The sequence below is a fragment of the Canis lupus genome, chromosome 13 (genome assembly GCF_011100685.1).
Source record: "Canis lupus familiaris isolate Mischka breed German Shepherd chromosome 13, alternate assembly UU_Cfam_GSD_1.0, whole genome shotgun sequence".
Classification (NCBI taxonomy): Eukaryota; Metazoa; Chordata; class Mammalia; order Carnivora; family Canidae; genus Canis; species Canis lupus.
The window spans coordinates 6301515-6326663 of NC_049234.1; the positions used below are offsets into that span (position 1 = coordinate 6301515).

Sequence of the window (25149 nt, forward strand, 5' to 3'; positions counted from 1 at the left end):
CTCTCTCTCTTTCATGAATAAATAAATAAAATCTAAAAAATAAAAAGGAAGAAAGATCTCAAGTCAATGAGAGACACAGAGACATAGGTAGAAGGAGAAGTAGGAACCTCGCAGGGAGTCTGACGTGAGACTTGATTCCAGGACCCTGGGATCACACCCTGAGCTGAAGGCAGACTCTCAACTTGTGAGCCACCCAGGCGTCTTGATCCTAAAAGTTCTAAAACAAATCTACTAGAATTAATAAATGAGTTCAGCAGTTTCAAGCTATAAGGTTATATAAAAACATCAATTGTGTATCTCTAAATTAGCAATGAATAATTAGAAACACCGAGATCAAATTAACAAAATATGTACAAGACCTGTACACTGAAAACTACAAACCACTGCTGAAAAAAATTAAAATGGACATATGAATGAGGAGATACATCTCTGTTTATGGTTCAAATCTATAGATGTCAATCTTCCCCAGGTTGATCAACAGGTATAATATAATCATATTCAAAATCCTAATAGTTTTTTTGCTTTAGAAATTGAAAAACTGATTTTAAACTTTTTATGGAAATGCAAAGTACCTGGAATAGCCATAACAAATTTGAAAATATGAACCAAGATGGATTCACAGGACATGATTTCAAAACTTAGTGTGAAACTACAGTGTCACAGAAGCAACAGATAAATGGAACAGAATAGTTACTCTAAAAAAAAAAGACCAACAAATATATGGTTAATTTATCTTTGACAAAGGTGCCTAGGTATTTCAATGGGGAAAGGATCATCTTTTCAACACATTATGCTGGAGCAATAGAATATTTGCATGCAAAACTCTTATCTCACACTATACACAAAAATTAACTCAGAATGAATCACAAAGCTAAATGTAACATATAAAATTATGAAACTTCTAGATGAAAACAGGGAGAAAAAAACCTTTGTGACTTGAGTTAGGCAAACATTTCTTACACCTAACTGACTAAGCACAAACCAAAAAAGGAAGAAAAATGGTTAATTAAATTTTAAAATTAAAACTTTTGTCCTTCAAAAAATACGGTTAGGAAAATAAAAAGGTAAATCATAGAAGAAACCTTTCAAAACATATAATTGATAAAGGGCTCATAAACAATATATTAAGAACTCTTTCAATCTAAATAAAAAATGGAAAAAAGATTTGAAACCACGACTTTAATATAGAAGATGTATAAATGTCAAATACACTCATGAAAAGATGCTTGACATCACTATTCATTAAGGAAATGCATATTAGAACTATGAGGTGACACCTCTACAGAGCCTCTTAAATTGCTGAAACTAAAAAAACAAAAACAAAAACAAAAACAAGAAAACAAAACATTACTAAATGTTGTCAAGGATATGGAGCATCTGAAAGAGCAAAATGTTATAGCCATTATAGGAAATAGTTTGGCAGTTTGTTATTAAATTAAAGATACAAATTTCACATAGTCCACAATTCTGCTCTTATTATTTACTTAAGAGAAATGAAAACATATATTCACACAACGATTTACAATAAACTATAGAAGATTTATCAGAGTAGTCCCAAATTGGAAACAATCCCAATGTCCACTAACAAGGAATAAATAAACTGTGGTATATACATATAGTGAACAGTAATAAAAAGGAACTAACTACTAAAAAATTCAACAACATGAATAAATCCCCAAAGCATTGCTAAATGAAGGAATCCAAGTACAAAATACTTTATCCATAAGATTCTTTTTATGTGAAATTATAGGAAAAGCAAAATTATAATGACAGAATGTGGATCAGAGGTTGCCAGAGTAAGGGATAGGATGAAGTGATTGATTTCAAAAGGCCACAAGGGGGGATGCCTGGGTGGCTCAGCGGTTTGGTGCCTGCCTTCAGCCCAGGGTGTGATCCTGGAGTCCAGGGATCAAGTCCCACATCAGGCCTCCTGCACAGAGCCAGCTTCTCCATCTGCCTGTGTCTCTCATGAATAAATAAATAAAATCTTAAAAAAAAAACAAACACAAAAACAGAAGGCCACAAGGGAACAGTTTGTGTTGACGGCCTATATTGTGACTGGTCATAGTGACAAAACTGTGTATGTTTGTCAAGCCTCATTAAATTATACACTTAAAATTGGCAAATTTTATTTTATGTATGTAAACCATCTCAATATAGATCCAAATTTATACCTTTTAATTTCTATATTTTGTTTTCCGGCCTCATCGACTACCATTTCTATAATTACAGTAGGCAACAGTGGTAATAGAATGATTTTAGGCCTTTTCCCAATTTCATGGCTGGTATATCTGTTTTTCACTATTAGATATGATGATGGACTGTCGTTTTGGAATAAAACATCCTTACCATGTTTAGTAAGTATCTTATATTCCTATTTTGCTTAGAGTTTTTGCTATGGAACATCTGCTGGCATCTATCTATATGATCATATGGATTTTTAAATTTGTTTTTGGATAGTTTGAATTCTATTAAAAGATTTTCTAATATTGAATCATGTATGCATTAGTAGTCTAAAATATGCTTGTTTTTTACATATTAAATGTGGGGTTTTCGCCTCTATTTCAAAAGAGATTAATTCCTTATTTTCTTTTTTGCTCTATCTTTATTAAATTCTGTTTGGGGTTAGAGTTAGTTTATAAAATGAATTGGAGAGTTTTCCTTATTATCATATGCTTTGAAACATTTAATAAGGTTGCATAAATTCCTTGGGTATTTTAATATAGCAGTCTTTTGAAACTACCTGGGTCATGTACCTTTTGCGGGTACTTCCTCAGTTCTCCCAGGATTATTGAGCTAGTTTTGTTAATTTCTATTTCCTTAAGAAATTATTAGGAACGCTTTTTTAACCAAAATCTTCTGCTTTCGAAAAATAGTTAAATAGATTTAAACTTGTTATTCTGTTATGATTTTAAATTGCTCTGCATGGTTTGTTCTATTGTTTGTGTTTTCTTTTTTATATTACATTAAGCTTACCAGAGTGCAACTACTTCATTGCTTTTTTTCTTTTTCCAAAGAAGTAGCTACTGGATTTATTTGCCATTTTCTGTAATTTCTTATGTTTTAGTTTATTTTGTTGCTCTTTTTCTTTTTTCTGGTTTTTAATTCTTAAGCTCATTTGCATTCATTGTTTTTAATTTTATAATACATTTACAAAGTATGACTAAGAAAAGGATTTTTTATATGTTTTAATACGTAATACATAATGCTTTTCTTACAAAATGCTCTCTTTCAGTGTGTAATTATTGTTTTGATATCCTCAACAACTGTACTTTAGGCAGTGGGGAGCTAACGGGTTTTGAGCATGGAAGTGATATGATCACATCTATAAAATAAATACTTGACAGCACTGTGGAGAATGGATTCCAATAAAAGTGACACTTAGGATGAGGTTTGAGAGGCTGTTCCAAGAGTTTACGTAAGAGATGGCTGTGAGGTGAGCAAAAGTCACACTGCAGACAGCTGACGGGTTACAGGAAGGGGTGAGGCGGCAGCGAGTGATCGCAAACTGCACCGGGCAGGCGGGGGCCAGCACGTCTGCGGGTGTAAGATCGGATAAAGTAATAACCAGGCAAACAAGAGCTGAGCCGAGGCTGCGAAAGAGATGGAGAGATGGGGCCCTGAAACCTTCCCGGAGCTGAGGCCACCGCACAACCACAGTTACTATTTATCAGACACGCCTCGGAGAATTCCGACGGGCCCCCAAGCAGTTTCGCCGGGGCGTCAGCCCAGCAAACACCGAGACTCGACATTGCGGTCATCCCCCCGCCCCCCCCCGTAGTTTTGCTTTCCGTAGTTTTCAGTTGCTGAGGTCATCACGCAGTCCTGACGCAGGTGATCTTCTGACGTGAGGTCAGAGGTCAGCTGGAGCCTACGGTGCGTTAGCACGGCCGCCTACTCCCCTCACCCAGGCGTTTTATTACCTCCCACGGTCCCAAGAAGTAAGGTGAGTACGTACAGTAAGCTATTTTGAGAGAAGAGGGGCCACTTCCAAGTGACTTTCTCCCCAGTATATCGTTATAATTGTTCTGTTTCATTATTGGTTATCAATCCTTTACTTAATTCATGAATTAAACTGTGTCACAGGTATGTACATGTAAGAGAAAGCATAGGATACACAGGGCTCAGTTCTGTCTGTGCTTTCGGGCATCTCCTGGGGGTCTTGGAATGAGCCCCCGGTCAATGAGTGGGGACTACTGTGCCGCCAAGGAAGAGAGGCTCTGTGGGGAAGGAATGAAGTTGCGTTGAGGTAGAATTGCCCCATGAATGATTGACGCGGGCACGTTTGTATTGGTTGAGGAAAAAGTCAGTGATGAGGGAAGTTCTGTTTGGAATCCAGTTATGACATGATGCCTTAAATCCCCGAGCTCCTGGTCTGTCACCTAAAGGCAAATCTCTTTTTCATCGGATTTTTCTGTATTCTCAATTATACACGGCATTTTCTTCATTAAGTCATTGTTCCGCCATAGCTGGCCTTCAGGTCTCAAAAATACTACAGAAAAACTTGTGGTGCTGTAAATTCTGTAACTTGAAATGGACACATCTCAAAGATTCACTACACATACTGGTCTAAATATTTATTTTATAAATACTCATTTCTAATATTTACCCCCGAGCATGTTCTAGAAAATATGTGCTGCTTCCTTGTATAAACAAAATACTGCTTTCTCTTCTTTGGCTCATACTTGACCAATGTATTAATTTCTCTACCATTTTACATTTTCTTCAATAGTAGCAACCTACTTAAAATACTTAATTCCTAAAAAAATACACATCTGTAATGAAAAAGTTAAGCAAAACCAGGACACATAAGATTGTATGAGTCCTCCCAGCTCTGCCCTGCCCAGCATCACCCAGCTCAGTCCACACAGGCACGCTGCTAACATCTTGCTGTATAGCCTTCTAATGCATTTTCAATGCATACGCAAACCTAAATAAATTGTTCTTTCCAAACTTGTATTGTGATATACATACAAGCTCATAACTTCCTTTTTTAAAATTTAGCAGTACATCTTGGATTTTATATTTCAGTGTTTATAAGATCTTCCTTTTCCTATATATTTTCTATAATTTTTCATTATATGGACACATTGTAATTTTTAATGGGACATTTATGGGGTTTGTTGTTGTTATTTTGTTGTTATAAAAAACTTTCATTCCCCTGAGAGTTTTGCAAAAATTCCTTGAGGATGTAATCCCATAGTGAAAATGGTGGATCAAACGATAGGCACAATTCACATTTCAAAAGACATTGTCAAAAGTTTATATCCATTAATTCTCCAGCAACAGTTTAGTAGGATACTGGTTTTCAGATTAATTCTAGTTTTATCAACATTTTTCAATGTTTAACCTACGTATTTTGAATCAGAGACCTCTATGAAGAAATAGCGTCAGAAAGACAAAGTCTTGCGTGGTATTCTCTCAATCAATAATGTTGTTAATGCTTTAACTTTTTCAGCAAGATTTCATATATATTATACCACTAAATTTTCAAAAGAATTTTTAAAAATACATTAAAAATTTTTTTTCTTGTAGATGAGAAAGTTTAGGCATGAGAGGATAAATTACTTGTTCAGAATTGTACAGATGCTAAGTGGTTCAGTTGGAAATCAAACACTTGAGGTCATACTGAGGTTTGATAAAAATTAATATGTAGGTTCAGCTACATTATCTTCTGATAATATTTTGACATAAACTTTTTTAACTCAACATTATCCTATGTTGTACTACCTTAAAATCAGCATCTTTTATTTTATTGAACATCCTTATGTACTTAAACATTATTTTATCCTTTCTTTGAAAAGTTTTAATAACAAAATGTAATATTAAATTTGTAATATTTTTTAAAAATAACTGTCAGAATATAAATATCTACTTTTTGTGATGAAAGCTAATTAATAAATAAGATATGAAATACTAATATTTTCTCTGCAAAGAGGCTACTGGCATCAGTATTAAGAGGGTTTTGGGTCAGAAAAATATATTAGAAATCTATCTGTGCTACTTTCTCTCTAGATGATTTTAGGAAACTAACCTCTCCAAGCCTTATTTTATGCATCTCTGTAATAGACATATGAATGTACTTACCTTATACTGCTATTAGGAAGACTAAAGAAGCTCTCCTCCGTGAAGTGATTAGTAAAATACCTGACACATAGATGGCAATCAATCATGCTGCTACCATTATTCTATTTATTCTATAATTATTATTGTTCAGTCTTCTAAGACTATAGGTAATTTTTCAGAAATTAATATATTTCATAAAATTACATATTCCCATAAATATTGACCATCTTTCCTGTGTTACAGAAATCACTATATATCCATTAAGTTATTTTTTTCATTCATTTCAAACATGTAATTTCTGTTATAATCATATCATAGTAAATCTGAAAGAGACCTCAGAGATCATATAGTTATACAGATAAAAACATTTAAGACCAGATCTGTTAAAATAATCTTCAAAGTCACAGATTCTTGGTGCCAAAATAAGAATTTGATTCCCTTTCTCTCTTCTTTCTCCTTAGAATTCATTAATTTACTTTAAAAGTTAATGTGCATATTTGAAATATTCTCCAGTAATTTTAAAAATTGTAAGCCAAATATTGAAGAATTCCTTTGTTATCACTGGTGATTGCTTACATCTCTCTCCTTACTTTATTGAAATGAATCCCCGCCAGTTCAGAAATGTGTGAACTTTCCTCTTTGTTATGAATGTTCAAGTATATTTAAGAAAAAATGACCAGACTGCAATTTTGGTAATTGTGCCGACTTCTTTAGTAAGGCAAAATTTAATCAATTTTGCATTTGTCATATATCTTGTTAGTGTGATATTAGAGACACCTAAAAAGTTTATTCAGTAACTAGTTCTAATTAAAAACATCTTCATGCCTGCATGTAAAGTGTGTTGCAATTCTTTAATTGACTAAAACTATCGAATTATCATAATAGGAACTCAAGAACTTAGACCATAAAGTAGAGAAATGAATTGTTTATAGAGGTAAGTAAAATTGGATAGTTGTTTTACCTTCATAGTTTAAAGCATTGGTTCTCTGCCAGTATACCATCAACTCTAAAATCAAGTCACACACAGAAAACAGCAATCCTTTATTTGTATGGTGGCTGCCTCAAAAATTAACTGGTTTCTGACATTAATTCACCAGAGAAAATTTTAAGCTCAAGCTGGTCAGACAGCTTCCCATGGGCAAATAGGAAAAAGATAATGTAAAGCTTTTATTTTCAAGTTGGTTGTTTGTAACTGGGTTCCTTTTCCTTAGAAGTAATGAATGTGATTTTTCTCTGAGAACTTCAGGAGAAAGCCTAGTACTCCATAGGTACCTCTAATTTCCTCGTACTAATATTTCTGTTGAGAGACAGTGATCCTACGGAAAATACATTTACTTTTGAGGAGCTGCATCCTTTAAAAAGGGTAAAATTGTTGAATTCAGAATTTCTGATGTTTACTTGCTTCTTTTGGCCATCTATTCATCTGCCCTTGGCAAGTTGAGCCCATCAGTAGCTAAGATATTGCCTCTTGAATTTAAATAATTAGGCATTTGGCCTAATATCTTTTAATTTTTAAGAATGGAATTCAAAGGATTATATTTCTGAGTTTATTATCACTCTAAATTTTTTCTTATAGGTAAAAAAATCATGATTATTACCTGCATCTTTTACTCAGGAATAAAGTGGATTATAATGGAGGCAACGGAGGACATATAATATAAAAATTATTTCTTAAATATTTGTGTTAGAGGTAAAAGAGAATAAAGACTTAGGGAGAGAGGGGAATGGAAGAATTGTTATAAATTTCATTCTTTCACACCATAGTGTAACTGTGTTGGGACCTTCCTGAGACTAAACCTTGGAGGTGAAATAGACACATGAAGTTACTGGATGAAGTTTAGAGAGGAAAAGTTACACACCCTGGAGAGTAGTGGTGGCTGCAGCCACTGACTCACTTCCTCTGTATATGTCAGATAGCAGCTCCTGCCAATACCCTCCTTTCTGCTACTGCTAATGCCCCCTGCCATTATTCCTGTCTCTTTTTTACCCCTATGGCTGGACTCAAATGAGATAGGAACATGTGGGGAGAAAGAACTTTCCTTGTTGAGGTAAGTTAAGTTGACATAGAAAAAGCCTCTTAAAAGATGCTTCTGAAATATGATGGATATAAATGCTTGATTTATTCTATCATGCCTTTCCATTGAATAGTCACGAAAAATAAGGTGCAAAGTTTTATGAACAATGGAAAATACGAATAATGATTAATGATTTGTTGGACCTGGGAAGAAAATCTGCTTTACCAAAGAGCCCAGCAAGTAGGCAGATAGTAAGAGTACCATATTCCCCTTCCCTCTACTACCTTTCTACACAAAATGCAGATTCATGAAGTTTTGACAGGAGGAAAAGGAGCATGGTCCTTCTCTTAGAGGGTTTTGTAAGCAGAGAAGGGCTATTTCAAATCCTTATCTTCTCCCCTATCTCACCCCTCACCCCCAAATAAATAAAATTTATTTTTACCTCATCCATTCACCAAGACACAAGAGGGCGTCTTGGCTGGGAACAGAAACAAAGACTCAATTTTGTATTTCTGAGATTAGCATTGAAGAGCTAGTCAGGAATAAGAAAAAGACTACAGGGCCTATGCAATTTTTGTGCTTTGTGGATTGTAATTTTTCATTCACCTTTCTAGCAAGAGAAAAAAGACTAGTAGATAATCTTATCCAGGATTAAATTCTGCTGTTCTTCATAAAAGCTGGGCAGCGGTGCCAAGAATTTTTTCCTCAAAACTGAATATCCCCTAAGTATAATAAGGTATAACTAATACTTGGTTCTAGGTTAAGATCTAAGAAGGATTGTAATGTCTGTCAGGGAGTGTACAAAGGCAAGTAATATTGGTACTACTGGCTAGACCACATGTGTTCAATAATGAGTGACAAGTATGAAAAGTAGCCTATAAATATATTTTGAAACTCATAATTATTCATAGCACTCTAGGTGCAGAGGAAAAATAATTTGAGAAAATAATTTTCCTCAGGACTGTGAAGAAAAATTCAGAAATCATCTGTTTAGGATCATTGCTAAATTTACAATTACAGCATTTATGGAACAATATGTAACAATGATACAGTAGAGAAGACAGAAAGAACTGGTTTAGAGGAAGTAAAAAGGTAACGAGAAGTGTTTATGAATTAAGTAAAGTCTTCAAGGAAGTTATGCAGTAGCATTACTAAATGCATCTATAATACAATAGGAAATATGTAAAGATAAAAACGAGGGGAGACCATATGTTGCCATATACAGAACAAATTAAATTCACATATACATATAATAATATGTTTATATATCTATCGATCAACATATGCATATTTACACATATTTACTTATATTGATAAAATTTGTACATACTCAGAAAAGAAAGCTGAAGGTAGTAGAATCAGACTTTGATGTAATAAACATAATGTCTCTTTAAACTTAATTTATTTAAATATACAAATAAGCAACAGGTCATAATTGTGCATGATTTGTCAGTCATCACAAAATGAAAAAGCCTACTTAACCACTACCCACGTTAAGAAATTTGAAAAATTACCAGCATTCTGAAGCTCCCTTGAGACGTTATTATGCTCTATTCCTTCCTTCCTGTCCAAAGATATCCGTTCTTCTGACTGATGGAATAATTTTGCCTGTTCTTGAACTTTATGTAAAGGTAATCATATGGTACATATTCCTTTGCTTTTAGTTCCTTTTGCTCAACATAATGTTTGTGAGATTCATCTATTTGTTGTGTGTAGCTTTAATTCATTTATTATCATTTCTGTAGAGTATTTCATTATATGAATATATCACAAAATAATTATTCATTCTTCTGTTTATCGACATTTGGTCTTTTGCCAGTTTTTGGCTATTGCAGATAATGCTCTGGATATTCTCATAAGTGTCTTTTTGATGCATCTGCAGACACTCTTGCGTTAGAGTGAAATTATTAGGTGTGTGATACACTACGTTTGTAGAAAAATACCAAAGCTTTCTAGAGCAATTGTATCAATTTAGACAGTCATCACCAAGGTATCAGTTTCTGTCGTTCCTTAATCTTGCCGATTTAGTATTTTCAATTTTTAAAATTTTAGCCCTTCTGGGGGCACCTGGGTGGCTCAGTCAGTTGAACATCCAACTCTTTTTTTTTAAGATTTCTTTTTTTTCTTTTTCTTTTTTTTTTTTTTTGAGAGAAAAAGAAAAGAGCATACAGAGGGAGAGGGAGAAACAAAATCCCCGCTGAACAGGGAGCCTGATGTGGGGCTCCATCCCAAGACCCCCGGATCATGACCTGACCAGAAGGCAGATGCTTACCTGGCTGAGTCACGAGGCATCCCAAGCATCCAACTCTCAATCTCAGCTCAGGTCTTGATCTCAAAGTCATGAGTTTAAGCCCCACATTGGCCTCCATGCTGGACAGTTTAGCCATTCTGTTATGGTGTACAGTGGTATCCGCTTCAGTTTGAAATTGCACTTCCGTGATATCTAGTGAGGTGGAGCGTCTTTAAAAACATTTCTTGGTTCTCTGCCTACTGTCTTTTATGAAATTTCTGTTTAAATCTCTTGCCTAGGGATCCCTGGGTGGCTCAGCGGTTTAGCACCTGCTTTGGCCAGGGGCATGATCCTGGAGTCCCGGGATCGAGTCCTGCATCCGGCTCCCTGTCTGGAGCCTGATTTTCCCTCTGCCTGTGTCTCTGCCTCTCTCTCTGTGTCTCTCATGAATAAATAAATAAAATCTCTTGCCAATTTTTTTTCTTAAGTTTTACTTTTTCTTAGTTGCAGGAATCCTTTATACAGTCTGCATATTATCCCTTTGTTATATATATTGCAAAAATCTCTGTCCTGATGTAGTCAAATTGTTAATATTTCTCTTTATATTTAATGTTTATATGGTGTCCTGTATAGAACACCTTTCTTTGTCATTTCTCTTGCATTATATTGTAAACTTTGTTTAGAAGATCTTCCATTTAGATCTTCTTTTTTTTTAATATATTTTTTAAAATTTTTATTTATTTATGGTAGTCACAGAGAGAGAAAGAGAGGCAGGGACACAGGCAGAGAGAGAAGCAGGCTCCATGCACCCGGAGCCCGACGTGGGAATCGATCCTGGGTCTCCAGGATCGTGCCCTAGGCCAAAGGCAGGCGCCAAACCGCTGCGCCACCCAGGGATCCCTATTTAGATCTTCTAAAATTGAATTTTGTATATAGCAGGAGTAGAAGTCAAGTTTAATTCTTTTTGCAAAAAAAAAAAAAAAAATCTTAAAAAAAAAAGAAAGAAAGGGCAGCCCTGGTGGCGCAGCGGTTTAGCGCCGCCTGCAGCCTGGGTTGTGATTCTGGAGATCTGGGATGGAGTCCCACGTCGGGTTTCCTGCATGGAGCCTGCTTCTCCCTCTGCCTGTGTCTCTGCCTCTCTTTCTCTCTCTGTGTCTCAATAAAAAAAAAAAAAAAAAAAAAAAAAAAAAAAAAAAAAAAAAAAAGCTTAATTCTTTTTTGCTCATAGGTATCTAACTGACCTAGACCATCTATAAAAAGACCCTTTTCCCAACTGATCTTTAGTCTACCTTTAATAATAAGTCAAATGTCCACATATATTAAGGGGTCTGCTGTCATACCCTCTATTCTTTTTTGCAAGTTTAAGTGTCTATTCTTAGCCAATACTATATGATTTTAAATACTTGCTTTATGAAGTCTTGATATCTAGTTGAGTAAGTCTTCCCACATTACTTTCTTCAAAACTGTCTTGGTTAAACTTGGACTTCTGCATTTCAATATCAATTTTAGAAAAAACTTGCCAATTTCTACCAAATATCTGGTGTGATTTTGATTGTCATAGATCATAGATTCACTTATGGAATAATTGGTGACTTTACAATAGTGAATATTAATAATGTTTTATATTCCTGGTAGTTCCTATTATTTGATGATTCTTCTTCTCTCCAACTCCAGTCCAGGAAGGAGCAAGATATTTCATGCTCATTATTTCAGATAATTAATGCCAAAACAGAACATAAATCAAAGTTGTCAATTTTTGGTTTTTGTACTCATGGCAGAGTTAACCAAGGATCTCTCAAGTCCTTTGTTGTAAGCCAGAAAGAGTGTGCATATTAAGAAACCCTAAAATTACAGAATGTCCAGCTGAGAAAGAGGGGCTTGAAATAGAGTCATAGTTCAGATATAGAAAAATAAGAAAAATTACATGAATTTTAAATATTTTAGCAATTAAAAATTTTTTAACTGAAATTTATTTTGGGGCCTGATACTTATACATAATTATGCCAGATATACTTGGCTAAGGAGAGAAATGTCTTTTTCTTCAAAAGGGACTTAATATATAGTAAACATGTCAACTTGTCCCAAATTAATTTATTAATTTAGAAAAATCAGACTTTTCTCTGCCCCATAACATAAGGCAAAATATATTCAAATACTGTACAGAATTAATATAAAAGATAAGAGTATAAAATTGTTGGAAAATGTGGGGCATATTTATTTGATTTTGAGATAGGTGAATAAAGATTTTCAGCGGAAATAGGAAAAGATTAATGGGTAGTCATTTGACTTTCTAAGAAATCTAAAACTTCTTGATATAAAAGTAAAATCTATATATTAAAAATATCACTGATATAAAAAATCCACAATATAGAAAACTAAAAGTCAACCAAAAGTCAACACCTGAAAATAAATATTTATAACGTGTGTCTAATAATAAAATGAAAAAACTTTCATTTTAATAAAAATGTAAATTTAGAGTTGTACTCTTTTCAATACTAAATTGAAAAAGGCAAGCAATGGATTATTACCAAATATTGAGTAAGGTGCTGAAAACCTGCAATCTCATTTACTACTGATGGTAGATAATAAAAATGTTTCTGATAATCATTTTGGAAATAGGTATCAAATTCTTTTAAAATATTTGTTTCATTGACTTACTAAATATTGAGTAATATAGTCTAAGGAAATGGAAATACACATTAAGATGGTAGCATTATATGGCAATAAAAACGTATTAGTCACCTAAATACCCAACAATAGGGCATTAATTAAATATTTTGTAGTGTATGGTAATAGATTCTATGCTGTCATGTAAAAAAATTACATTTTATATTTTAGTAATCTGGAAAATGCTTATAATGCATGTAGATGATTAAAAGGAATATATTGTTATTAATATATGAAAGAGCATAAAGTCCTAATTTGTAAAATTATGTTCATAGAAGCTCTTTACCTGACCTCTACTATACAGGAGCACCTGGCATTTCTTCCTCCTTTTGTAAAAAATCTTTACTGATCTCAATACTTATATAGAGAGCTGCCCCCTCCCTAGAATGCCAACATTTTTGTTTTACCTATTGACTTACATATGTAAACAGAGATAGGTTTTTGTTTATTAATATAATTTTACTTGGTATTATACTTAAAAAGTCTAATTATGGATAAAATGTCTAATAATCTATGAGTGCTGAAAAAGAATAATGATTTATATAAACTGCAGAGAATTCTTTGGGAAAATTCAATAAATTTGGTCACTCAAATAAATAAGAGAACTTGCTTATTAAATTATGAGTGGACTAGAAAACTGTGAAATATTGGGGAAAGGATTAAAATGTAAACTTCTGTACTAATATTTTTTATATATCTTTATATTATTGTTCCTGTTTCAGGAAAACTAATGTAGAATAATTTGCAGTTCACTAGGAATATGATTTTTGTTATAAAAATATGGTGCTCCCATCAAAAGAGCTGTAGTCAGAAAAAAATTTGGTACTATATCAGAGGATTAGTGAAGAAATGATTGCATATTAATTAAGTTAAACATAGATTGTAGGTGTATAATTTTTAAGGATTCTTCACCTTAAAAAACCTTATCTGATTAACCAAAGACTGGTGGCTGTCAGGTAGGAGGGCTTTTACTGCATATGTTTATATAGAAAAAATATGAAGAGTCTTAACACCAGAATGTTTTAGTGGTTGTCTCTTGGTAATCATCATGTTTTTTTTCAAGCATTTATTTTCCAGTTTCTCTGTAGTGACTATGAATTACTTTGATCACAATTTAAAGTTATTTGAAACAGAAAGAACCCCCAAGCCTGTCCTCCCCAAAGGTATTGGGATTTCTGGCCAAATATGGGGTCATTGGTCTTATTGCCCAACTGTGGGGTGAGCTTGAGGTTCTTGATTACACAGCTTTGGCCCTCATTGGAATTTGTGAAGGCTGAATGGAGCTGATACAAGGCATCTGGTCTGTGTTCTGACGGACACAGCTAGGAATGAGACAATCTGTCCTAAGTTTTTTCAAGTCAAGCAGCTACCCAAAACTCATGATATAAAGAAGCATACACTACAGCAGACAAATGTACTTAGTTCCCAATCCACATTCAGAACCAGGCTGTGAATTATAATCCTTGTAAAGGATGAACACCTTGCATGGTTGGTTGGTTTCTAGACCCTGCCCCAGCACTCCAGGTACACTTGTTGGTAGTTTATTACAAGCAGGTCATGCACTAACTTGATCATATATATTGTGTGTCTGTCACTCAGACACACCAATCCTTTGTTTAGCACATACTAATTCAGTAAAGAGTATGTTTTTCTTTAGAAGATTGTGAGAGGGGCACATGTGAAAATAAATTTGGTTTAGATGATAAACTCTATGACAGTAGGTGCTAGGTCTTTTCTGTGTAACTTTGGGGCTAAACGTGGCTTGAACCATGTTGGAACAAAATGCTAGTTAACATGCTACTGAAGTGTCTTCCATTTTGCATGAGTGCTTTGTGTCCATGTTACAACATTAAGTGATGACATATTCTTTTGAATTATATTTATATTCCCAAACCCAATTCCCCAATTTGCTTTTCTTTTCTAATGTCTTCCCCACCCCTTGAAGTCCATGGTATTAAAAAAAATACTTATTCCTTGAGAAGATATTGAGCTTTTGCTTAGGGTCATACATAAAGGAATTTGATTTAAATAATCACAGACGTTAAATTGCATCTGTCAGGGAGATCTACATTTTTGGCAGTTATAGGCTGCCTTTATTCAGTTTAATGATGAAGATTTGACTTTGTTGGGTTTTTTTCTTCTTAGTAAAATGAATGGTGCATCTTTCTTTAATTGTGATCCTCGTCAACCATTTGGCCCAGTAATGGTATGCAAATTAAACTCTTTAAAAATTAATGCTAACATTTATTAAATAATGCATCATACAAAAAGTTAATTTGAAATTCCAAGTTGGGCTCCCTGTCTGCTCATGAGAAAGTATTTTTTGTGCCATCTTCATAAAACATCTTTATAGTCTTTCTAAATACCTTGAATATTTTTCCAGTATTTTACAAAATTATCACTATGGAGACTGTTCATGAAAACAGACTCTGTGCTTTTCAGTTTGATTTGTATAAACTCTTGGATTTTGAATTCATGTCACTGCTCTGATTTTCTAAACTTAAAAGTGCTTACAAATGTTTCTTTACCAAAATTTAACAGCTAACTAAGGGCTATAAATACTTAAATTATATAAGCTTGCATTCACTTCTGAGTCTTAAATCAGAATGTATATCACATGCTAGTGTGGCAGTTGTAAACCTTCAGTAACATCTCCAACCAGACAGCAATGAACACTGGTATTCAGTGTTGTACATTAATGATTTTATAAATTTGATTTGGGAATCTTAAATTAGATTGTGAGCATGATCAGCATAATCTAAGAAGATGCGCTTTCTTAGAGCTGAGATACAGCTTCGTGTGGTCTTTAAGAACAAGAGTGCTGGAGCATGACTACTGGAGTGCATGTCAACCTTACCAAGTCCTAACTTTGTGGCCTCAGACAAAGTGTTTAACTTCCTGGTCTCAAGTATCCTCAGCTGTGAAAATGACAACAGTGGTAGTACTTTTCTCTTAGGATTGTAATGAAATTTAAAAGAAATAATAAATATAAAGTACTCACCCATAGAAAGCACACAGTAACCATTAATGTCTTATTATCTTGACCAATTTCCTCTCACTGAGAAAACTTGAACTGTACTGTATAAGTGAATCTTCAAAGATTTGACAATAATTTAGGTTTGACTTGCTAAAATAAGAGCAAGAGTTAAGTATCTCTTCACTTTGCATTGTCTATAGAAATGGAATTTGTCGGAACCCTGAGTGGCTCAGCGGTTTGGCTCCTGCCTTTGGCCCAGGGCGCGATCCTGGAGTCACCGGATCGAGTCCCGCGTCAGGCTCCCGGCATGGAGCCTGCTTCTCCCTCTGCCTGTGTCTCTGCCTCTCTCTCTCTCTGTCTATCATAAAATAAATAAATAAATCTTAAAAAAAAATGGAATTTGGAAAAGAATGTAAAACTCTTCATTACAGCTGTTTCTTCTATTCAATGTGAATTACCAAAAGAGAGAGCTTTCCCATGCATATGTTTATTTTAATAAACTTCCATTTAACTCTTATGAATAAATAAATATTTTTAAAAAATAAAAAATAAAAAAATAAACTTCCATTTAACATCTACTATATGCGCTTTGAGTTGACATTAGGTAAGTAAACATAGAGGAGATCTGGTTCTTATCCTCAAAGAGTTATCTGTATAGTTAGCAAGACTCCAATAATCAAGTCAAACATAAATTTAAAAAACAGTATTTCAAGAATTTAAATAATGAAATAATTCAAAAGAGAGCCTATAATTAAACATATGGAAGGGTGATATAAACAACAAATGCATTTGCTTATTTTATATTTATTTATTTATAACCTTCTTGTTTCATAAAATATGAGAAGCACCCATACTAAGCATTGAAAGAGTAACATCTTTATATTTATTTATTTATTTATTTATTTATTTATTTTTTAAGAGTAACATCTTTAAAGATGGGCTAGTCTATAAGGGCTTCGTGAAGGAAGTGGACCTCATGATGACCAAAGATTGAATCCCAGACAGGTTTCATCTTTTAGATTGTCCTGTAAGTGTTAATAGGCTCTATATATAGTTAAATTGGAGGGAGGTATAACTTAAGGGCTCAACAGTCAACATCATGCCTAGTTACTATTCAGATCCACCCTGCAGTAAACTTACTGAACTTTCATCAAGGAAAGACTATCATAGATCACAAGCCTGATCATTTCACTAGTTTGGTGTTTATTGAGGACCTAGTTAATATCTCCATGTCTCACCCCCCCAAAAATAAATAAATAAATAAATAAATAAATAAATAAATAAATAAATAAATAATTAAAAAATTTTGAATATGTCCTAAGTACTGGGAAGAAAGAAATGAGTTTATTGTTGGTTCCTGGCCTTCAGTTGCTTACAGAACTTGTAACAAATATTTGTTATTTTATGATACATGCTGTGATAAGAGTAAGCCAGAGGTGTGATGAATGGGGGTGGGGGGGCAGAGTGGATTGGGGTGTCTGTTTCAGGGAATGCTTCAGAGAGGAGCCAGAGTTTCTCATTCTTTGCATTCCTGAATAGAAGCCAAATAAAAGTTTTAATTTTGGATCAGTTCAGAGTGCTTCACAAGTTTTTCCTTTCCACAGAGTCTAAAGCTATGATCAGTGAGTAAAAAATTGCTAAGATAAGTATCAGTCAGCCGGGAGTCTGTGGGATAATCACATTTTTTTTTGACAGACATTTTGGTATCATTAGAGTTTGTTTCAAAAATGGATTTTGAGTTTAGATAGCTGAGTGAGTTAAAAAACACTAAATTGCAAATAAGAGAGTGTTCCCAATTAATAACAGATCTAAGCAAATTCTGTTTTCCACTATACTTAAGGGAAGTTTTTTTAAAAAATGTGCATTTATTCCTTTATTTGTTCAATCATTAATGCATTTGTCAGGCTCTGAATAGAATTTTTGGCTTACTTGGGAATGAACAGGCACAATGTATTTCTTCATGGATTCTTACAGTCTAATGTTTTATATGTAGTTGTCTTACAGAATTGCCAAAGTCCATTAATTGGTAAGAATAATCATCTCATAGGCAGGAATGTATTCCACTGTAGTATGGTCTTAGATGTAGACAACCAAAAATAAGGGAAACTTTCAAGTTCTAACTAATTCATTAAGTATGATATCAACTCAATTGAAAACTCTGAAAATAAATAAGATATGAATTGTTAAACTTAAGGACAGCACAGTCTAAATTCAAATGATGAATAGAACATTTATTAGAATATTGCATTAATATCAAGTCACTATAATTTTAAGTGATGGTTAAGAAATTGGGAGATTTCTGAGAATGCTACTACTACCACTAATAATGACTGTCAAATGCTTTATAATTTAAGATGAGGTTCTTGCTCACAACAGGTGCGTAAATATGTACAATCATCTCTATTTGCAAAGAAGGAAACTGAGACGGAGCAATGTTGAGTGATTTGCCTTCTGCCAGGAAGGAGTAGATAAGTAGTAGAGCCTATACTGTATTTAATCTCTACTCTGTCAGGAGTCTGTCTAATAGAAAAGAGATACTTCCAAATGGTCAACAATGAAGGAATTAAGATTGCTTAGCTTTTATGCACTGAATTTTAATCACAGAATCTGAAGAATTTTTCAGGAGACTGCTTTTTCTCTATTTTATCATGGTCTGGGTGGATCAGGTACTGACGATCAGGGAGGGAAGTATCTCAGTATACATGACTCTTACAGAAACTACAAAAAAAAATTTCACATTTTACTAGAATCAAAATGTACAATGCTAGAGCAGAGAAATATGCAATTTGTATTCACATACGAATTTTAGGGTGGGATAGCTAATTATTATCAGTCTTTATATTAGGCAGAGGAGTCCTTCTGGAATAGGTCCTATCTCAGAGCCTGATTGAATGATGGGAGATAGATAGTTGGCAGAGATAGGAGGAGTGTCCTTTCTGGCAGAGGCTGGGTCTTAAAGATGGGACTTAGTAAAAGGCTTTGAAAAACATATTTAAAAAAAATAGAGGGATTAGTAGGGGTGGTTGAATATAACAAAACAGAATTTTTTGTCTCTTTAATGAAATATTTTAAAGCAGAAGAAAGTTTTTGGTTTGTTCTTGATTTTAATATATGGTTGGGATTCTCCTATACTGGCCCATTAGACTCAACCATGTCAGGTATTTTATAGGGCTTTAACTGGTTTAAGTATAGTTAAAAATAAAGATGACCTGACCAATTGTTGAGGACTGGGCAGGGGAGTGTAAATTAGTAGGACTATTATAATAGTAAAAGTAGTAAAAAAAATAGTACTTGGAAAACAGAGCCTGAATTAAAGAAGGTGATGCTTTATTTAGGGCTATAATTCCAAGGTAGTGAAGGTGAGAAAATGGAAAGTGAAGTTATTAAGAATGGGAAGCAATGTAAGGTGACATGTTACCTTGCTAGCCACTGTTTTATCATAAACCCGAGACAAAGATGCCTACAGAGGTGCACTGACTTCATGGTGAAACTACCTCAGAATAGGAAGTGGGAAGAAAGAAGGACTTTATCTGTCTAGATGTCTGTAGTTCTTATCTCTTCTTTTTTATCTGTCAAATTTCATCCCCTGGAACACCCCACTCCCAAACAACACACACACTCCTTAGCTGCTCAGAACCCAGATCCTATACTTTAAAATGTGGTGTTACATTCAAGTCTATAAGTGGGGAGAGAAACCAGGGATTTGGGGTTTGTGTCTGGTTGAACTAGTTGGCTATTGACAGTGTGTAAGCAACGTTGAATGGTTATGACTATGTCAGAGCAAATGACTGAGGGTCGGAAGAATCTGAGGAGGTGCAAAGAGTTAACATAATTATTTCTTATTTATTATATGTTGAGCACTACACTAGCACTTCATATGCCTTGTTTCTTTTGATCTACTAGTATTCTCATTATACAGTGAGGTATTCCAACCTTAGAGAAGTAAAGTTACTTATCCTCAGATTTGAAACCAAGCAGTTATTATTAGACTACTGGAGGGCAATTTTCCCCCTTTCCCTGCATTATCTTCTTCCATCTCTGCCCTCCCTTCCCCTTCTGTGCTGTCCCGTTGTCCCTTCTTTCCCTTCCCTCTCTCACCATTCTGTCTCCTCTTTTCCTTCATTCCCCCTCTCTTCATGCTCCCTTTCTCTCTCTGTTTCCTTTCCTTCTCTCTCTGTCTTCCTTCTTTTCTCCCTCCCTTATTTCACTCCTTCCCGCTTTTAAATTATAAAAATTTAAAATATCTACTATATCCCAGGAACTGGTCTATCTGAAGAGAATACACAAACATGGTCTTTGCTCTCTTGCTTCTTAAAATCAAATTGGGGAATGGGAAGTAGAAGCACACAATAAAAAAGTAAACAAATAGTCAAATATTTTCATATGGTGATTTGTGTTATAAATACAATGAAACAGGATATGAGAGGGCATTTGTATGAGCATAAAAGGGGTACGGTGAGGGAAGATACTTCTTTAAATAGTGTGTTCAATAAAATCCTTTCTAATTGGAGATGACATTTGACCTGATATTTGACTGATGGTAAGTAACCAGGAGACAGGTCTATCAGGCTACTAAGTGGGGAGTGGATCTAGAAGAAGCAATTTAGAAGGCGACAGGAGTGGTCTAGGCCAGTTGTGATGACTTAGACTGGGATGGTAGGATAGAGATGAGAGGGGAGGTAATTGCAGTATAGAGTTAAGAAAGGACCAGAGCAACCCCAGTGGCTCAGCAGTTTAGCACCGCCCTCAGCCTGGGGCGTGATCCTGGAGACCCTGGATCGAGTCCCAAGCACAGTGCTTATCCCTCTGCCTGTGCCTCTCTCTCTCTCTCTCTCTCTCTCATGATTAAATAAAATCTTAAAAAATAAAAAAATAAAAAAAAGAAATAGGACCAAATAGAGGTCTCAGTGATGGCACTTAGGCTTTGATATAAGCAATAGGACAAATGGTGCTTTCACTTATTGAGATGAAGATGAAGGGAGGAGTGGGTTTAGTGTAGGGGATAAAAAGTTCTAAGGATGATGATGTGTTAAGTCTGAGATGTCTATTAGCCATATAAATGGAGACACAAAGAAACTGTTGAATATATATACCTGTAAAGGTAAGAGGCGTGGACTAAAAATAAAACTTTGGGAGTGTAGAAATGAAACTAAAAGCCATATTTTATTTAAACATGATGATTTTAAAAAAGAACTGATAGAACAAATGCCTGTCTCTAGGATTTTTCTTTTTTCTCTTCTATTTATCCTGACTATATTTTACTCTTAAGTGTAACAAAAATACTTGGACATCCTAGCAGAGTTAAGACAGTTGTACAACACTTTGTTATGAGTTATAGCCCTAAAATATGAGAGATCTTCCTTTTGGTTTTAATATTCAGTTTAAAAACTGATATCCTATAATATTCTTTAAATTTGTAAACAAGAGCTTTTTTTTTTTTTAAAAAAAAAGTGATTATCTATAGTGAATTAGAGAAGGCAAGCACCAGTGGGAGCTAATAACATATCCACATGTAGTTTCACAAAAAGTTTATTTTTTTTTTTACCTATGATGTACAAATATACTTGCCAAGCAATAGAATACAAATAAAAGCACTTAAAAATGTTTGTATTTTAAGTCATAGAAGGTGAAGATAATACAGAAGAATGACCTAACTTAGTATATTCCTGGAATGATTTTGCTCAGTGAAAGCAACTGTCATTGTGGAGTACTTTTGGAAGGAATGTGAGATGCCACAGTGCATCATGGAATCCACCATTGGGTGCCTGGTTTGCAAAAAGGCCAAATAAATTTTGCAGAAAACAATATTGCCTTTATACTACTAAATATTTCCCCATTCTCAAAGCTAAGAAAAGAGCAGATTTTCAATAAATATTCACAGAAGCATGACTGCATAGTTTCCCAAAGGCTCATGTGGATTTGAAAGCACTTACCATTTAAGAAAGCATTGGCTCTGCTGTGTATCTTTTGCATGGCACTGGACTCCACATGAACAGAACACCTTGGCTTGTAAAACACATTCAAAGCAGTGAGTTTAATATCCAAATGTTAAGTTCTACTTTATATCTGGTTATATAACATGAGTAGTATATAGCAGATCTAGTAAAGAGCGGGATATAAACTACATTTAGACTAGGAATCAATTTAGAAGGAAGATTATCTCTCTCTGGTATTTGAGATGAGTTCGGGATTCCTGATAGAGATAGAAATTTTCAACATTTTCAAAAAAAGGAAGAAGAGAGTCAATCAGTTGTGAGCTGGCACTTATTCCTAGTATTCAATTAGTCATTAGCGGAAGTGGGTGTGAGCCCACATATCATACCTATATTACCTCAAGCCTTGACTCTGTTCTTTTATACTGTAAGTAGCTAAGTATTTTGACCATTACTGTGGAAAATCGGAGAGATGGTGCTCCAAAAACTCTGGAGAAAATCTGGGAGATGGTAGGGGTAGACTGTTAAAAAGCTTTAAAAAAAAGCTTTTACTGATTAGGAACTGACCAGAAAAAAAGCACAATTGAATAAAATATGATTACCTGATGACATGGACAAATAATCACACTGTCCATTGATAACTTTCCAAATTTTAATTTGTTAGAAATACTAAAGATGGTATTATCTTTATCTATTATGATGGAAACTATGAGCTTAGGGTCAAAAGTAGGTCTAATTGTTTCTGTATTTTTTAGTGTAGATTGAATTCATGTCAGCTAAACACCTCTTAACAAAATTATTTCAGATTATAGGGATCAATATAGAATCTCTAACTGTCCCTATTCATGATTTTTTCAAAACAATCTCGCACATTAGGTCTTAGTGTTTATTTATTTATTTATTTTTTTCAGGAAGGACTAATCAAGATCTTTGAGTTCAAAGCAAATTAAAATATATATGATTCAAGTCAGTTTCTTTTGTTTCTTCTCATGCTTCTTGAAATCTCTTAATTTTATTGCTCTTTATAACTTTTCTGAAGCATTTTACTTATCACTATGAGATTAATGTTTCTGAAAGTCTATATTAGCTTTTCTGCTTAAATATCAGTAATGTGGTGGTTTCCCATGTATACTATTTCCAGGTAATACAAACAAGGGAGCTATGTTCAAATGCTCTTGGAAATTGTTCCACACTGTCTTTCACTCTCAGGGAGCCCCAGTATACATTAGCATATTAAAGACCAAGAGAATTCCTAGAGCAAAAATAGCTATTTAACTTTGCTTAACCCAAACGGTTCCCAAATTATTTGAACTTGAACCCTTCTTCCTCCATAGGGACCACACTTTGAAAAATGCAAATCTAGAGGTATCTGATTATATAAAAAAAAATCTTAAAAGATTTGTTAGAACTGTAAGGTAGATAAGAGATCAAATAGTTCAATCATTTCACATTACAAATAGTATAACAGGACTAAGATAGGGCAAGAAGCTTATCAAAGTTCACACTAGCAAGAACTTTCTCAAGTTAGCAAAGAGACAGAATTTTAATCTCAATCTCAAAACCTGTAATCCTTTTCATCATGTTTTGCTGTCTTTCCAAGTGAGTTCTAGAAACTAAAGATTCTGTTTTTGACATCTTATCTATTACTTATGGATTCTGATAATGGCATAGCATATGAGAGACCATGGTTTAGAATTATTTGTTCAGAATTCTGTGCTAACAGTGAGTGGAATGCTAGGTGGGCATTAGTGAGCACAGCAGCTGTAGTTCTTGCTCAGATGGAGCCTGTTACCTTGTAGGGGTGGTCAGACATAAAGTAGGCAAATTAATAAATGCGTAATTACAAATTTGAACAGATGATAGGAAAGCAGCATACTGGTATCTGTGATTGGGAATGAAGGTGGAAATCTACTTATACAAAGTTCATAGGAAAGTTCATCTCATGAGGAAATATTTAAACCAAGAGAGAAGTCGGCTGTGCAAAGACCCAAGGACAGAACTTTCTAGACAGGATACACACACAGTATGAGGACTCTGCAGTAAGGAAATGATTTTTTAGGAGTAAACAATGACCCAGGTGGCTTGAGGGTGGTAAACTGAGAGAGCATGTTGGGATGAATTTGGATGGGCCAAGTAAGTATCCATGATTTAGGTCATTGTAGGGTAGAATAAACTGTTGAATTTTAGAGGTTAGGAAGTATAGCCTCATGTAGTGGACTGGTGGTCATTTATTTCACAAGTGATGTAGTAGATTCCAGGCAATTGCTTCAGTAGAGTTCTGAGATGGCAGTTCCCATCAGCTTAGGATGTCACTAGCCTGTGGAAGAGTGTGGAAATATTTAAATACCTGTTGCTGGAGCATGTGTGTAACTGATAATAGGGAACCTGATGGGATATGAGTGCCAGGTTGGGATGGTGCTGTCAACGTGGTAGCGAGAGGCCTGGCCAGTGATGGAGATGATATGGCAGAGAGATCTCCCTGTAGTTGTTGGTGGTGACCTTAGAGATGGGCCTTTAGCCTTCTCTAAGAGATAAGAGTGGGCAGAGCAGCAGAGGTATAAGCTATAGGCCATACAATTGTTAGTGCAGAACTCAGAAGCTTCTGGCTCTCAAAATGGACTGCATATAAGTTGGTTCTGAAGTACACTTGATGAGAAGGGCCTTGGTGGCTAGTAGTACAAGTAAATGTGATATGGCTATGGTTAGCATCACAGTGCAGGCTGAGCAGACCAGAACAAAAAGGCTCAGTGTGAAACTGACAATATTGGTATACACTTTCATCTTTCAAGTAAGGATTTCCCTGAGACATTATGGGTGTGCCCTTTTCCAGCACAAGAGTTGCATTTTCTTTTCATCAAGCAACTGAATAAACTTCCTCTGCAGTGTAAGCTCTGAGTCATTATTTCAAATTATTTTCCCTATATATATTTCCTTCTTTCCTTCCTTCCCTCTTTCAGTGTTTGCTGTTAACCCTTTGCACATATAAGCCTAGACAATGCAGACTCATAATGAACAAAGTAGAGAAGATTCCTGCCCTCATGGAGCTGACATTCTCTAGGCATGTCTTCTAATATTTTGAGTTAGAATTTTCCCTGCAGTAAAAGGATTACCAGAGGTTTGTTATGTTTGAAACCCAGAGTACAACCAGAATTTTATTGTAAATTGCAAATGATTTCTGCTTACCAAAATATAATTTCTATTGCTAAAGGGGTTATTAGGAATAGCTAATTAATCTCAAAATATTTTGTGATAAACCAAGGA

General features: G+C 34.6%; 1 long non-coding RNA gene across 9 annotated transcripts in view; it reads left to right on the forward strand.

The window, feature by feature from the left end:
- Positions 1–3511: 3511 nt before the first annotated feature.
- The window catches only part of LOC119863982, a 191556-nt gene continuing 169918 nt past the window's right edge, over positions 3512–25149 (forward strand). Inside the window, exon 1 of one of the 9 annotated variants that reach the window (XR_005368498.1) lies at positions 3512–3946. This is a non-coding gene — a long non-coding RNA (uncharacterized LOC119863982). The remainder of the gene's footprint in view (positions 3947–25149) is intronic. The other 8 variants (XR_005368494.1, XR_005368499.1, XR_005368496.1 and 5 more) reach the window with 8 other exon arrangements.